Raw genomic sequence first — 16,796 nt, 5'->3', positions numbered from 1 at the left:
TGACCTCACTTTTCCCACCAATTACTCCTTCATTTCCTTCCTTCTCCTTTCAGCAGAAGTCCTTGAAAGAGCAGTCTGCTATACCCTATCTCTAACTTCTCTCCTCCCACTCTTTCTTGAATCCACACTCATCAAGTTTTTGCCCCCACACAATTGTGTCATCAATTCTCTTGTCAAGATCTCCAAACATTTCCACGTGGCTAAATTTATTGGTCAACATCAGTGCTCATCTTGTTTGACCTATTAGCAATGTGTGCCCCAGATGATCCCTCCTTCCTTCGTGAGACCCTTTCTTTACTTGACTTCCAGCCTGGTTTTCTCCCTACCTTACTCTTTGCTCCTTCTCAGGCTCCTTTGTTGGTTTTTCCTTATCTCCCTGACCTCTGAACATTGAAATATCTCAGTCTTTGGATTTCTTCTCTTCACTGTCTGTACTCACTTTGTGGTAGCTTGAATTATGGCTTACAACAATTTGCTCTTTCCTTTCTATGAAGATTGTCCATCCGCACTTTCAGATTTGTCTTGAAATGCCTCTTCAGTGCACAATATACATCTTTGTCTCATTGCAGGGCTGGACTATGTGACTTTCTTTGGCCAAGGAATGGAATAGAAGGTAGGCATGTGTACACCACATACAAAGAGGAGCTTTAAATTGGATTGCATTGTTTAGTTTGGCCTCTCTTGCTTTTGCCCTTTGCCACGAGTGTGGCATGTGCCAGATAGTGGCTGTTTCTTCAGCTTAGGGCTCAAATTAGAATATGCTTGAATCAGACATAGCTGGCTCGCAGCCTAGAGTGGAGCTGTAATCAATCTGCCACCCATATGTATATAACAAGAGCAAGAAATAAATGTTACTCTAATCCACTGAGATTTGGGGGTTGTTTGTTACTTAAACAACATTGACTAATAAAACTCCCTTTAAATTCTCCTGAATGCCTGGTTCATACGTCCTGTTGCCAACGGGGCACCTCCACTTGAATGTCGATAAGGCAATTGAAACTCAAGAAATCCAAAAGTGAGCTCCTAATCTTCTCTACCAAAACTTCTTGAAGTGTTTTCATTATTAACTAATAAAAACTCCTAGGAGTTTTTACTAGTTAATAATAACCTTCTAGGATTAAAAAAAAAAAACTAAAGTCATCCATGATTTCTCACTTTTGCTTATATTCCATGACCAATTTATCAACAAATCTTATTAGTTCTACTTTTAAAATAGATTTAGATTCTGAAAACTTCTCACCACCTTTACTGGTACCACCTTAGCCCATGCTATTACCATTCTTGTCTGTTTACTGTTATCGTCATACCAATCCCCACCAAAGGGTTGGTTACCCTTTCTCCATCCACAGTCTCAGGTCCTAAGCATCACTTGAGAAAGTTCTTCTAGAGTAGAAAAACAAAAATTAATCAATAACTACCCAACAAACACTATCCAACCTCATCTGGGTCACAGTTACTCATAAGATATCTTTCAATTTTTTCTCATCACTTTTTACCACCTCGGTATCACCTCAGCACAAGCACCATGATCTTCCACCTAGATTATTTTTTTTAAAGATTTATTTATTTATTTATCATAGACATAGATAGAGAGATTGGCAGAGATACAGGCAGAGGGAGAAGCAGGCTCCATGCCAGGAGCCCGACGTGGGACTCGATCCTGGGACTCCAGGATTGCACCCTGGGCCAAAGGCAGGCCCTAAACCACTGAGCCACCCAGGGATCCCCCACCTAGATTATTTTGAAAGCCACTCACTTTTCTTCCGCTGGTGCACCCTACAGTGGGCCTTTTAAAAAACAGTCAGTCGGGGTACTTGACTGGCTGAGCACACAACCCTTGACCTCGGGTTTGTGAGTTTGAGCCCCACATTGGGTGTAGAGTACTCGAAAGAAATAAAATCTTTAAATAAACGGTCAGATTGTGTCACTTCTTTGCTCAAATCTTTCCCTTTCTCAAATGGCTTATCACCTCACTAAGAGGAAAAAGTCAAGTCCTTGCAATGGTCTATGACATCTTTTACATTCTGCACACGCACCTTTCCCACCTTACAGCTCAAACCTCATCTCTTGTGACTCATATTCCTCATTCGCCTTTGGCCACGCTGGCCGCCTTGCTGTTCCCTGCCCAGACCACTGATGCTCCAACTTCAAGGCCCTTGCATTTGCTCTTCTCTCTAAGATGCTCTTCCACCAAATACCTCAGAGGTCACTTTCCCTACCCTCCTCAGGTTTTACTCAAATGTCAGTCTCTCAGTGAAGCCTTCCTTGACCACCCTATTTTAAGCTGTAGCCTTTCCCCACAACCCCCATCCCTCTTCCCTGCTTCATTTCTGCCTATAGCATTTATAACAGGGTATGTAAAATCTAACATACATAAACTTGGCTTTTTTATTGTGTTTATTGTTTCTCTCCCTACACTACAATGTGTGCCTTGTGAATTATGAGGTTTTTTGGATCTGCCTTTTTTTTTTTTTTTGGATCTGTCTTGTTCACTGCTCTATCCTCTAAGTGCACCATGTGCTCAATAAATATTCATTGATAGAATCAGTGTAACTAACAATGGGTAATATCCAGAATGTATAAAGTGCTCTCACATGTCAGAGGAAATATAAAAACGACCAACTGAGGGACATCTGGGTGGCTCAGTCAGTTGGGCATCTGACTCTGGATTTCAGCTCAGGTTGTGATCTTAGGGACATGAGATTGAGCCCCGCATGGGGCTCTGTGCTGGGTGTGGAGCCTGCTTAGAGTTCTCTCTCTCTCTCCCTCTCCCTCTGTCCCTCCTCTCCACTCTCTCTCTCGGGCACTCTCTCTCTCTCTCAAAAAAAAGAAATCCCACAAAAAACAACCAACTGAAATGTTGACCAATGATATGAACAATGACCTCACAGAAGAACACATAATCAATAAACATAAGAAAAGGGACCCAACCTCAAGGGATCAGTGAGTTAAACAGGGTCAGATATCTTTTCCTAACCATCAGACTGCCAAAAATTTTATAAGCCTTACAATACCAAGCATTGGTAAGGATGAGGAGCATCAGAAACTCTCACGCACCTGCTAGTACAACTTCGGAGATTTGAAAATACCTAGTAAATACTGGAAACACACATACCCATTAGCCAGCAGTTGCAGTCCTAGATATAAAGCCAAGAAGTCTGTGCTAACAAGTCTTTTTATGAGTGACATGTAAGAGATTTTTCATGTCAGCATTGTTAACAATGGCCCTAAACTAGAGACTCAAATGTCCATTAATAGAAGGATAAATACATAAATTTGGTACACACAAGCCATGGAGCAGTTTATAGCAATGAAAATGAGTGAACTAGAGCCAAACAAGAACATGAAGACCAGATTCCTGACCCACAGAAACTGTGAGATAATATTTGTTGTTTGTGAGATGTTCATTGTTACCCGCCATTAAGTTTAGAGTGACGTGGTATACAGAAATGAGGAGGTAATACAAAAATGGTAGTATCGGCAGGGCTTACATTAAATTAAAGTGATTAATACTTGCACTCTGGTAGGCTGGTACATCTCACAAATCCTCCACGTGAGGACATAGCCTAGCCTATCACTCAGACGTGTCTATGGAACAGTTTGAGAATCATCTAGTAGATCTGAAAAGGTTGCTATTTCTTTTTCTCCCAAAACTCTAATAAAAATGAGAATTTGAAAATTACAACCATTAAGTACAACAGAATGTAAAATGAGGCAAGAGAAGATGAGAGGTATTAACAGAATCTTCACAGATGAAAGGCATATGGAGAAGCAGTGACTGTTGGCCTTTACCTTCTCTGCAACGTGCCCAGGGAGGGGAGCCTATGAGAACGATTCTCGTTGCTGCCGCAGAACCTGAGAAGTCTCAGGTATACCCCCTTTTCTGCCGTTGCCCTATGGTGATAGGTGTCATGATAATCCATGATATCTACTGGTGTGCAGAGGCTGGTGGGAAAGTTAAAAAAAAAAAAAAGCAGACTCTTTTATATCTAGTCTTCAGGATATGAATTAGGTTCCAAAAATGAAATGCGCTTCCATTAGACCTGGAAAGTAGAAATTAGGTGCAAGCCATCTTCTTGCTCCTTTGACCGTTGCTTCTGGCCAGCATGGGTGTGGAGACAATGAGGTTTTCTGCTAAATTCTAGGTCCTAGATTCAAGAGATATAGCTGCAGCATGGCAATGGCGGCTTCATGAGCCTTGGGACACAGGCACTAAATTTATTCTGTTTCAGCCCCTGGAGGCCTAACCTCGCCTTCTTTCCAAGCTCTTCCAATGAATTTGGGAGCTCATTAGTTGAATTAAATCTTTCTGATGAAAAAAAAAAATCTAGATTGGTTTCGGTTTTATCTAATGAACCATGACTGATACACTACTCATTCTTACAGAATAAAGGATGTTTACAATCGGCAGATTTGCCAAAAATAGTACTAAAATATCACTCTATGGATTATTTGCTGATTGCAAGTGTAATTTAACAGTGGGGAGATCTGGCTGTGGCCTCCTTAACTCAGTAATAAATGTTAGCATCACTAAAAGTGAGACAGTCAGAAGTAGTGTGTCTAAAATGTGACGCAATATAAAGTACATAACAGGGCAGCCCGGGTGGCTCAGCGGTTTAGCGCTGCCTTCAGCCCAGGGTGTGGTCCTGGAGACCCGGGATCGAGTCCCACATTCGGCTCCCTGTATGGAGCCTGCTTTTCCCTCTGCTGTGTCTCTGCCTCTTTCTCTGTGTATATCATAAATAAATAAATAAAATCTTAAAAAAAATAAAGTACATAACATAAGCTACGAATATTCCTGACAAAAATGTTTAACTTAAATTGAAATCAGCCTTTATATTCCATCTCCAGTTTACAGGAAATAAAGGGGTAGATGAACATGTTAAATGACACCAAAAAGGAAACAAGACAAATCCAGAAGGTGGGACAAAGCTAGGGACAAGGGGCCCAACCCAACAATTCAATGGCATAAAAAAGAGGGTGGGGAGTACTACTGAAATCAAAAGATAATTAAGCCATACAACAACCTGAGCAATGTGTGGTTTTTATTTGAATCCTGGCTTGAAAAAAAGGCTGTAAAACACATTTTTTGAAACCATTGGGAAAATATGAATATGGTCTGTTATATAATATGAAGGCATTATTATTAGTTTTGCTAATTATGATAATGATATTGGGTTTTTAAAAATATTTTATTTATTTATTCATGAGAGACACAAAGAGAGGCAGAGACACAGGCAGAGGGAGAAGCAGGCTCCATGCAGGGACCCTGACGTGGGACTCGATCCCAGGACTCTGGGGTCACACCCTGAGCTGAAGGCAGGCGCTCAACCACTGAGCCCCCAGGCATCCCTGATATTGTTTTTAAGGGATGCATTTTAAAGTATGTAGGAATGAAATGTCATGATGTCTATAATTTAATTTAAAATATTTCATGAAAAGAAAGATGAAGAAGACATGGCCAATTGTTCAATCGAGGTGCAAGTATATTGGTAGCTATTATGATACTCTTCTTTTTTATATTTTAAGATTTTATTTTTAGGTAATATCTACACCCAACATGGGGCTTGAACTTACAACCCTGAGATCAAGAGTCACATTTTCTTCTGACTGAGTCAGCCGAGCACCCCTCTACCTTTCTTTATATTTGAAAATCATAATAAAACTAAAAATAAATTAGAGGTAGAAATAAAGAAAATGATGAAGTTGTAGCTTGGGGGAGTAACTGAGTCAAGGTCGCTTTTACTGTGGACATGTTTGTAAGCTGAAGGGGAGGAGGCAATCCAGACAGAGGGAGGAACTGATGGAGTGAAGTCAAGAAGGGGGATAGAATGGATTGTAGGGTATGTGAAGAGTTTAGGCCCACAAGGGAAGACCAGCACCTATTCCTCTGAGACGAGGACAAAAAATAATGAGTAACGAGATGAAAGCGTTCTAAAGTGGAGACAGCCAATGGGAATAGGCTTCCACTGGAGGAAGGCTCAGGATAGACCAAGGCTGGTCAATGAGGGTGTGGGGACTTGAGGAGAATGAGAAAGTTCTGGAGGTGATGCTGGGTAAATTCTGTAGAGATGCAGCCCTGAAGAGAGTTGTTACCCAGATGAAGTTAGACAGTATCCATTTATAAATGAGACAAATTGGCGTGGTTTTATGATTTCCCTCAGGCATGCTCATCAACCTGGGAATGGAAGAAAAAGCAGAGAATCCTAGATTTGCCCTAAAGTGGAGGAAGGGAAAGTGTGACAATCCCACAAGTCAAATAGGTGAGTGTGGGTGCTTTTAGGTTTTTAGTAAGGCCAAACATAACTGGCTGCATTGGAAGCCCCCCCCCCACCTCGTATGGAGCTTTGAGTGAGACTGGAAGAGTGTTAGTATGTGAGGACGAGAAAGGTGGAAAGGGATAGGAAATCATGTTTGCCGTCAAGGATGGTGTAAGAGGAGTAAAGATGTGGGGCAAGTAGAGGGAATTAAAAGTTGTAGTCAAGACAGAGAGCACAGTGGGGAGAAGTTTGGAGATTCTCAAACTCCCAGTGGTGTTGAGGTTCCATGTATGGCCACCCAGACGTGTAACTGAGTAGAAAATTAGTCAGCCAAGGTAGTAGATGACAATGAACGTGGGTGTAGTAGGCGGCCCCTGAGACAGCCCCTGAAGACCCCCGCCTGTTGCTCATGCCTTGGTCTAACTCTCTCCCTTTGACTGTAGCCTGGACCTACGGACTTACTTTTAACAAATAAAGTAAGGCAAAAAATAATGGGCTATCCCTTCTGAGATTTGGTCACAAAGACTCTGGCTTCCGTCCTACTTGCCCTCCCTTGCTTTTTCATTTGTTTGTTGTATGTGAAGCCAGCTGCCGTGCTGTGAGCGGCCCGGTGGAGAGGTCAACCAGGCAAGGAACTCAGGAAGGCCTCTATCCAACGGCCCGTGGAGACATGAGTCCCCCGACGGCCACATGAGTGAGCTTGGAGTGACTCCTCCGCAGCCAAGCCTGGGAGGACTGAAGTCCAGCTGACACATCATTGCACCCCGTGTGAGTTCCTGAGCAGAGCGTCCAGAAGAGTCTTGCCCAGTGCTCGGGTGGCTCAGCCAGTTAAGCATCCCACTTTAGGTTTCCCCCCCGGGTCATGATGTCAGGGTCATAAGATCCAGGCCCATGTCTGGCTTTGTGCCGGGCAAGAAGCTTGCTTGGGATTCTCTCCCCCTGCCTCTGCTCCTCCTCCTCTACCCCAGAGATTCTCTCTTTACCCAGCTCTCTCTCTTAAAAGAAAGAAAAGAAAATTAAAAATTCTTGCCCAGATTCCTGATGCCCAGTAACTGTGAGAGAGTAAGCATTGCTTCAAGCCGATAAATTGAGGTGATTTTATATGCAACCATAGAGAACTAGTACGGTGGATGCTGATATCTTAAGAGTGACAGGAGACAAGAGAGCAAGGAACCTACAGATTTAAAGCGGAGCTTCTGTCTCTGTGGGTCTCTCATGAACAAATAAAAAAAATAAAATCTTTAAAAAAAATAAAAATAATACAGCAGAGCTTCTCCAGGGCTGGCATGCATACAAGTCACTTGCGGTCCATGTTAGAATTCAGACTGATTCAGCATTTCTGGGCCTTGAGGTGGGTAAAGTGGGGGGAGGGGGCGGTTCAGAGAATCCAAATCAATGTGCTTGTGGAAGGGGTCACATTGGTCAGCAAAGTAAGGAGGCAGAGTAAGGCGGGCATAAGCCGGGTGCAGGGTGAGGCTAGGGAATCAGGATGGAAGGATCAGATGAGCAGGTGGGTGGGGGTGAGAGCACCAAGGCCCGAGTGTTCCTAAGGCTGGCTTTTGGGGGTATAACGTTTGGACAGGTCATAGTCCGGGAATAGGATTCTCTCTCTCTCTCTCTCTCTCTCTCTCTCTCTCTCTCTCTATCTCTGGATTGATGGATGTCTCCCTGCCTCTATTTAACAAAAACTGACCCTGGCAGGCCAGGCCAGGCGGTTAGAGCAGGTGGAGAAAGAGCCGGTTGGGTCAGCGGCCCTGTTGGGGCACCCCCAGGTGCTGGGCGGTGAGCAGCCCCGCGGAGGAGTGAGTCCCCGGGCCTGATGGGGACAGCGGGCGACACAGGCGCGGCCCAGAGCCACCAGGGCCGAGGGGGCTGTGACAGCTGGAAAGTAAAGGTAGCCCGCCCGGAGGCCGTGGTTTGTCGCAAGGACTGGGGGGGGGGGGGGGGGGGGTAGAGAAAGGGGTCGTGCGCTGGGGCCCGCAGGGGGGCACACGCCGAAAGGCCTTGGGGGGCTCTGGGCGGATGGGGGTGGGGAGGCTCCCAGGACCCCGGCGCTCGGCCTCCGACCTGGGCTTGGTCTCACCTGCGGGAGCAGAACTTGCAGACTGTCCAACAGGAATATTGCCCCCCGCCCCCCCATATTCCTCCTTGTAAGTGATGACCTTGATCTTCGGACACAAACCAGGGTCACATGAGTTTGGGGCGCGGCGGCCAGTGTTTCCAGGGCGGGGTCAGGCCAGGAGAAGGCGGGATTGAGCGAGGCCCATGTGCGAGGCCCGTAGCGGCCACGGGGGCAGGAGCGCTCAAACCCCCCGTCCCCCCCCACCGCCCTCGGGGTCATCGAGTCTGAGCGGGTCCCCCGCCCCCCCCCCCCCCCGACCTGCCCCGCCCCTCCCGGGCCTCGGCGTCATCCGGCCCCAGCGGGTCTCCCCTGGGTAGCGGGGAGGAGGACTGCGCTTGCCCCCCCCTGTGCCCCCCCGCCCCCCCTCCTCGCCCCCCCCCCCCCCGACTGGCCAGACGCAGGGTGAGCACGGCCAAGTGCTCCGGTGTGCGTGGGGCACACGCAGCCCGCCCGGGGGGGTCCCCGAAGTCGGGGCCGCCGACCCCCAAACTGGGCCGCACCTGCCCCGCGCGCCCCCTGCACAGGGAGGCCTTGAGGTTTTACCCGCCGCGTCTCGTTTTCTCTTCTCAGGATGAAATGCTGTGACGGTCCTCGGGGGACAAATGGGTTTTCCCACCGAAATAATGTGTATGTCGGGGCGCCTGGGGGCTCAGCGGGTGAGCATCTGCCTTCTGCCCAGGGCGTGACCCCGGGTCGCCGGATCGAGTCCCACACCGGGCTCCCTGCACGGAGCCTGCTTCTCCCTCTGCCTGGGTCTCTGCCTCTCGCTCTCTCTCTCTCTCTGTGTCTCTCTGTGTCTCTCTGTGTGAATAATTAAATACGATCTTTAAAAAAATAAACCAAAAAAACAAAAGGAAGAAAAAAGAACTGTGCGGGTCAGGCCTAAGCAGCAGCTGGGAGGCACATGGGGCGCCCCACCTTTCATGACCTCCCCAGCCTGCTCTTGGCACCTGCTCTTGGCGCCAGAGCGTGTGCACAGACCTGAAATCAGGCTGTTCCTCTTGCTGTTCATTAAACCTGTTGCGCATTGGGCACCTGTAGACACAGACCCTGAGCCCCACCCGTGCCTCGAGCCCGGGTAGGCCGCAGCCCTAGCGCCTAGAGCAGGTACAGAGTGGTCCAGCGGGTTGGGAGACAGGATTGGCTTAGCCTTGCCCTTCATGACTGGGTTTTGGTTTGTTCTCAGTTTTTAATGTCGTGGATAAAGCTGTTACAGACACCCTTGTACGAATTGGCTTCCCCCCTTTTTTAGGTTACTTCCTTGGAACATATTTCCCCCAGGATGGAGCCAATGGGTGAACAATGAGGAATCACTTAGGATTATAAGCAGAAAAAGGGCATGTCATATTTCCATCTTTATTCTTTGTAAAAATTTTATTTATTTATTCATGACAGACCCAGAAAGAGAGGCAGAGACACAGGCGGAGGGAGAAGCAGGCTCCATGCAGGGAGCCGGATGCGGGACTCAATCCCGGGACCCTGGGGTCACTGCCTGGGCCGGAGGCAGATGCTCAACGACAGAGCCACCCAAGTGCCCCATATTTTCATCTTTAAAATATCTGTCCAGTGAGGGTAATATGTATTCTGGGGTTCTTGTGAACACTCAGTGAGGTCAAGAAGGTGAAAGAAGAGTAAAGAAATGATGCAGACACGGATCTTTCTACTCAGGGTTCTCAAGAAGCGCACTTAGCAGAGTCTAACCCTACTTCACTACAGACCCCGGTGGCTTTCCCCGCACAATCACACACTCCGGGGTTTTCCTCGGGCTCTTATTCTGTGTCTGGATGCGGAGGACAAGGCAGTGCCGCGAGAAGCAGAGGACCCCAACAACCACCCACCAAAAACAGACGTGCCCTTGGTCTCGTGGCAAAGTACCTGTTTGGGGAACCCAGAACAACCCCAGAAGCAGGAAGGTGGCCTGCTCTGAAGCGTGACAGCTTCGGTGACTTGGTGAAGAGAAAGGAGACACTGGGCAGCTGGGGTGGCCCAGCAGTTTAGGGCTGCCTTCAGCCCAGGGCCTGATCCTGGAGCCCCGGGATCGAGGCCCACGTCGGGCTCCCTCTGCCTGTGTCTCTTCTTCTCTCTCTCTTTCTCTCTCTCTCTCTGTGTCTCTCATGAATAAATAAATTAAAATCTTTAAAAAGATAAAAGAAAGGAGACATTGACTGGTCTAGACCCTGGCTTAGGGGCAGCTGCTCACATTTCTCTGCTCTCTTCATTTTATCCATTGCAATCCTCTTATACCGAAGTCCTGCTTTTGCTTCTCCCTCTGCCCATAGCCCTCCAGGTGCCCTGGCTTCCCCCCCTCGGGGCGGGTGTGCCGCCTGTAGAGGTGGCCTTGATGGTCTCCTCTGGCCCTCGCGGCCCTGGGAGCAGGCGTTCCCCAGTGCTGCCCACTGTCTGGATGGCAAGGCCTGGTCTGGCTCCAACCTGAGGGTCTTGGTGCCCCAGTATTGTCACTATTGTCACACCATGACCCCCTGGTGTGTCGGGGTGGGGGGCACCGGGATCACCCTCCAGCGTGCTACAATGCCTGTTCCTGGCTCGGGGCCCACAGAATCAGAATCTCAGGAGGGATGCCTGAGGATGCTGGGCACTTCTGGTTGTTTGGGTAAAAGGCAAATGTGTACTCGACGCACGTGGCCACTGCTTCAGAGGAACACCCACTCCTACAAATCCCCACGCTCTTCACCTTCCCAGTTGTTACCTCTTACTCTTCAAGGTCCTGCTTTCTAAAACAGGCCAAGGCAGTCACGTCAGAGTCGCATCACAGACGACAGACTCAAATGACAGGACTGGCATCGGAGAGCCGTGCAAGGAAGAAGCCCTCGATCCCCCTGTTCCCAGTCCCTCCTCATCTGCGACCGCCTGATCTCTACCATTGAGGCTGGCACTAAATGTGACGTTGGAAGACTGTCATAGGTAGAATTGAGTGTTCCCCCCCAAACTCGCATGGCCAAGTCCTCACTGCCAATACCTCAGCATGTGACCTTATTTGGAAATAGGGTCCTTACAGATACAATTTGTTAAGATGAGCTCATACAGGTGTAGGGTGAGCCTCTAATCCAATACAACTGGTGTCTATGAAAAGGGGAACCCTAGACACAGAGAGATGAGCTCACAGGGAGACGCCGTGTGGACATAAAGCCTAAGGTGACGCATCTGTGAGGGAAGAATGCTGGAAACCACCAACCAGTCACCAGATGCCCGAGGAGAAGCCGGAACGATTCTCTCTCCCGGCCTCGGGAGGAGCCCACACTGCCGACACCCTGACTTCTCTCTTCTAGCTTCCAGCACGGGAGGCCACACGTTTCTGTTCTTAGGGCACTCGGTCTATGGAATCTCAGCATGGCCACCAGGCCCCAGAGACCTTGGTTGTGTTCCCGGCGCAGCCGTGGGGCCCTTGGGCTCCCACTCTAGCTCCTCCGACCTGGGCCATCTCAGCAGAAGGACAGAAAATACGTCGTGTTCAACAATGAGATCTGCGTGACGTGCCCGGGGAGCACTGACCGCTCATGGAACTGCCCTTCACCAAGTGGCCAACGGGCAACTGCTTTGGGGAGGCCATCAGCAAGAACAACCTGCACTGTGTGAAGACAGCGCCGGATATGGAGGGGCCTTCGGTGGGCCAGAGAGTGGGGTCAGGACAGAGGGGCTCCCCAAGCTCCTGGCCAGGGCCAGCCGCCCCCCATACCAGCCCGCACCCCTTCTTGCCTGGTCAAGAACGTCGCTCCAGCCTTCTCCCCTTTCCTGACTACTCTATCTTGATGCCCTTCCTGTGCTGAGTCCTCGTCCCCACCCCACCCCAACTTGTTCCTTTGGCACGCTCAGAGGCTCAGGCCCGGACCTCTTCTCTATCCACACACGCTTCCTTAGTGATCTCATTCAGCCTTTGGCTTTGCACCCCATCTGTAGGCCAACAACTCCCACATCCATAACTCCAGCCCAGACGTTCTTCCCCCTGCCCTTCAGATCTGTACGGCCAACAACTTGCAGCCTTTCTCCATCTTGATGGTCATAGGTATCTAACTCATCTAACTCATATGGTTGTTTTTTTTTTTTCCTTTCTTACACACCATATCCAATCCGTAGCAATTCCAATTGGCTCTACCCACAAATGCGACCCCAAATCTGATTACTTCTTCATCACTTCTGCTATTACGACCTACTTTATGCCGACATTGTCTCTTGTCTTGATAACAGAAGTTGCATTCTATCTGGTTTCCATCTTTCTACTCTTGCTCTCACACGCCCAGCTTGCGGCACAGCAGTCAAGGAGACCTGGTTACAACAGAAGAAAGAACATGTCAGTCCTTGCTCAAAACCCTCTAATAGGGTCCCATATCATTCAGAATAGGAATCCTACAGTGTAAAACTAGAGGTCGCTCCAGTGGTCTGCAGGTTCCTGTTACCTTTCCAGACTTCCACAATCCCCCCCCCACCCCACCCCACTGCTCCAGCCACCCTGTCTTCCCGAGATTCTTCAAACATACCAAGCACTCCAGTGTTGCTGTTTCCCTTGTCTGGTGTGCTCTGACCCCAGATATCTACTTGGCCAGTCCTTTCACCTCCTTCAAGTCCTTCCTCAAGTGTTGCCTTCTCAACACGGCCTACCCTGACTATTCTATTTAAAATTGCAACCAGCCCCCAACAGTTTCAAGTCCTCTTATTTTTGCTCTTCATTCTTTTCCCATTCCACTGATAACCTAGCATACCCTATATAACTTACTTATTCATGATGTCTATTGCTAATTATCTATCTCTCCCTACTAGAATACCTGTTTCATGAGGGCACGAATCTTTGTTTTGCTCGATCTACTTCAATCTCCAAGAACAGTGCCTATCACTAGTAGGCATTCAATAAACATTTGTTGAATGAATGAAAGATTAAGAAAATAGGAATTTGTATTTCTCCTTAAAAAGGATTAGTCTTATTTTCTGGTGCAGATTCTCATCGTGAACTGAAAGCTAAAGGACTCATCTGTCAAGTTCCCAGTGAGTGGTTTGGCAATTATATCAACTCCAGGCAGGTCCTCTTAGGTCGATAGACACCTGAGGCTATTTATTTTATTGGTGCAAGCTTGGTGTGAGAGCATTTTGGTCCAGTTCACGAAAACAGCAGTGTTCTAACCAGCAGCTCCAATAAATCTTACACATTCTTGAGCCCATAAGTCCTGGCCTCTTGCCTCTCTACACATCCATTCATCCAACTAAGAAGAACGTCTTGTTGGAGCACACAGGAGCACTTGATCAGTAAGAGCAAGGGGAAGGAACACAATCTTCTTCCTTTTCTGCCCAGGGGACAAAACTTGAGAGCGACCAGCTCTTTGCTCAGTACATACAGAATGTGATGAGAAAAATCTTGCATCCCTTTCCACATACACTGGATGGCTTGCCCAATGTGCAGAGATAGATAAAGTAAACATGTGGAGCCATGCACGTCTTATTCCAAGGCAAGTTGTGTTTACCTCTGGGATGGCCAGTTAACCTATGGCCATCAAAGTCCATAGGGACTAGTAGGCCGAGAGACGATTCACCCAAAGGAGTACGCTGCCCATAATTTTCTGATTTCAATCTTCCCTTACTCCAGCCACTATACTAGCAGTCTCTCATAGCTGGGACTATGGCTTATTAATTCATGAACTCTGAAGCCAGATTGTGTGGGTTGAGTCCCAGGATTAGCACATACCAGTTGTATGAGCTTGGACAAGTTATTTAACCTTCCTGTGCCTTGATCTTCTAGACTGTTAAATGAACATAATAACACGACCTGCCTCATGAGACTGTTGTGAGGATGAAATGAAATATATATATATTTTACATACACCACTTAGCACAACATCTGGCATGTGGGACGTTATGAATATATATACTATAAATGTATACTCATATGTGTGTATATATGTATGTGTGTGTGTGTTCTCATTTATGTAATTAGAAGTACGTTGTATCTTGGTGAGGCAACAGAAATCATCCGAGATTATCTTTCAGTGTAACCCCTGCATTAGAATCACGAATGAGCCAGTTGTTTGCTGAAAAGATCCTAACAGGGTATTAGGGAGAAGGGTTGAAGGCTAACCCCCAATGTGATTATATTTGGAGATAGGGCTTTTAGGAGTTAATAAGATTAAACCGAGGTCGTAAGGTTGGGGTCCTAATCTGATTGGATCGGTGGCTTTATAATAAGAGGAAGAGACAGATCTCCCTCTCCTTCTCCCTCTCCCACTCCCCTCTGTGCACCCACCGAGGAGAGACTATTTGATGACACAGCAAGAAGGCAGCCATCTGAAAGCCAGGAAGAGAACTCTCATCAAGAACTGAATTGGCCAGCACCTTGACCTTAGGTTTCCCAGCCTCCAGAAGCATTAGAAATAAAGTTTTGTTGTTTAAGCCACCCAGCCTATAGTATTTTATTATGGAAGCCCGAGCAGAGTAGAACAAGTTGAAACAGGATGCGCGCCCAGATGCTCTCTAATAATGGGAGTTTGTTGCTAGGAGTCCTGGGGCACCGTGGGGTGTCCTCTGCTCCGTGGCAGCCTTCTTGGTCACAGAGCTTCCCAGACAGGGGTATCGCTAGGCTCGGGGAGATATCAAAAACTCAGCATAGATTGGGATATTGCCTACTCTTTGTTTAGTTAGGGTTTGTATTTCCTGGTTGAGTTGACTTGTCACCGTCTGATGCAGAGTGAGCCCCATCCGGTAGTTTGACACCAAACTCTTCTTGGCCTCCTTCTGACTAGCTCATTCCTGGGAAAGTTTGGTTCCAATCAGGTGTGGCTGGAGGAGTAGCAGTGGTTTCACATGATAAAAAATATAACAACTTTGTGCAGAACAAACCACGAAGGGCTTATTTCTCAGAAAGGGGCTGCGGGCCCAGAAGACCTTGAGAGCTTCAAGGGTCCCTCCCTGGTACAGAGTCTCACCCTTTCCATGACAGCACAGCCTGAAAACAGCAGTTTTGGGGTGGATTGTCCTATAATGCTCCTTGTGTTGGTTTTCTAGGGCTGCTGTAATGAAGCACCACGAGCTAGGCTGCTTAAAACAACACAAATGGATTCTCTCACTGCTTGGGAAGCCAGAAGCCCAAGATCAAGGTGTCACGAGAGCCACGCTCCCTCTAAAGGATCTAAGGAAGACTTCTTGGCTCTTCAAACTTCTGGTGGCTTCAAGCATCCCTTTGCCTCTGTCAGCACAGCACCAATGTCTGCCTACCCTTCGTCTTCTTAGGGCTTCCTCTCTGTGCATTTCTTATAAGAACACCACCAGCCACTGGATTAAAAGCCATTGGAATCTAGGATAACCTCACCTTAGCTACATACGCAAAGATCCTATTTCCAAATAAGGTCATGTTCGGAGGTTCTGGGTAGACATGAATTTTGGGTAGGATCGAGGGACAGACACTATCGAACCTACCATATTGCCTTAGTTAAGATTCTTTAGTTGAAAAGTACAGAAAAACACACAAGCCATATTTACAAAAAAAAAAAAAAAAAAAAAAAAAAGGATTTTATTGCTAGGACACAGGAGTGTTTTACATATAGAATCCCAGGCCAGTGAAGCAGACAGGTGGAGAGAAGAACCCAGAACTGTGCAGCTATCCGAAGTGCTCTCTCTCTCTCTCTCGCTCTCTCGCTCTCTCACTCTTATCTCTGCTCCCCGCTGCCCATCAGTTTCATTCTCTCTCTAGACAGGCTTTCTTCCCATCTCCCTGCTCTCAGCAGGCAGCAGATGACCCACCCATTGCTCCACAGTTTACACTTCTGTTCAAATAATCAGTTCAGATTGGATAGATTTGGTCCCAATTCTGAGTTCCCGGGATAATCCGATTGGCCTACCTCACATGGCTTGCTCGAATCCTGGTCCAACCGTCGAGGGTCAGTGGGGGGGGATGATGCAGGAAATCCACCTGCGGGACGGGGAGGCACCTCAGAGTAAGATGCATCACTGTGAGCTGCGCGGGTGACCCCAAAAAGGCCTACACGTGTCTTGGGTTTCACAGCATTGAACAGGGAACGCAGTGTTTCTGCGGATGATCTCGTCTGATTTGTGCAGATTCACCCACAGTAGGCGTCTCTGGCCTTGTGCCCATTTGACAGACGTGGAACCAGACCCGGCGAGAGGAGGTAAGTAGCCCAGGAAGACGGTCACTGCGAGACCAGACCCAACATCACGTCCTCTGACTCCCAGCCTGACGCTTCCACCTCGACACGCAGCTCAGAAACGTAGCAGCTCTGGGGCTTGTCTTGCTGCCCAGCGTCACTTAGGTTTGCTTTTATTATCCCAGTTTACGAACCTACTTTCCACGGTAACGTTTCGTGGCCTGAAGATTACAGCCATTCTACTCTTGTCTCATTTTTATTTTACTTATTTTTTCTTGTTTCATTTTTAAAAAAATAAAGATTTTATTTACTTAT

The 16,796-nt window shown here is 47.6% G+C and overlaps 1 protein-coding gene and 1 long non-coding RNA gene across 4 annotated transcripts in view; one reads left to right on the top strand and one right to left on the bottom strand.

The window, feature by feature from the left end:
- YEATS4 (YEATS domain containing 4) overlaps positions 1-16,796 on the bottom strand; it is a 76,498-nt gene that overhangs the window by 14,029 nt on the left and 45,673 nt on the right. For all 3 annotated transcript variants that reach the window (XR_004819266.2, XR_004819265.2, XR_004819264.2), the window contains one exon: positions 12,552-12,663. The gene's annotated coding sequence lies outside the window, so the exon portion shown is untranslated. The remainder of the gene's footprint in view (positions 1-12,551; positions 12,664-16,796) is intronic.
- Positions 7,884-15,691, top strand: LOC118355903 (uncharacterized). Its single transcript, XR_004819267.2, has 3 exons — positions 7,884-8,154; positions 8,953-9,038; positions 15,385-15,691. It is a non-coding gene; the product is annotated as an uncharacterized LOC118355903 (long non-coding RNA).

This window comes from Canis lupus, chromosome 10, assembly GCF_003254725.2.
Source record: "Canis lupus dingo isolate Sandy chromosome 10, ASM325472v2, whole genome shotgun sequence".
NCBI lineage: Eukaryota > Metazoa > Chordata > Mammalia > Carnivora > Canidae > Canis > Canis lupus.
The sequence above is the reverse complement of the archived record's forward strand: the minus strand, read 5'-3'. Positions and strand labels throughout refer to the sequence as shown.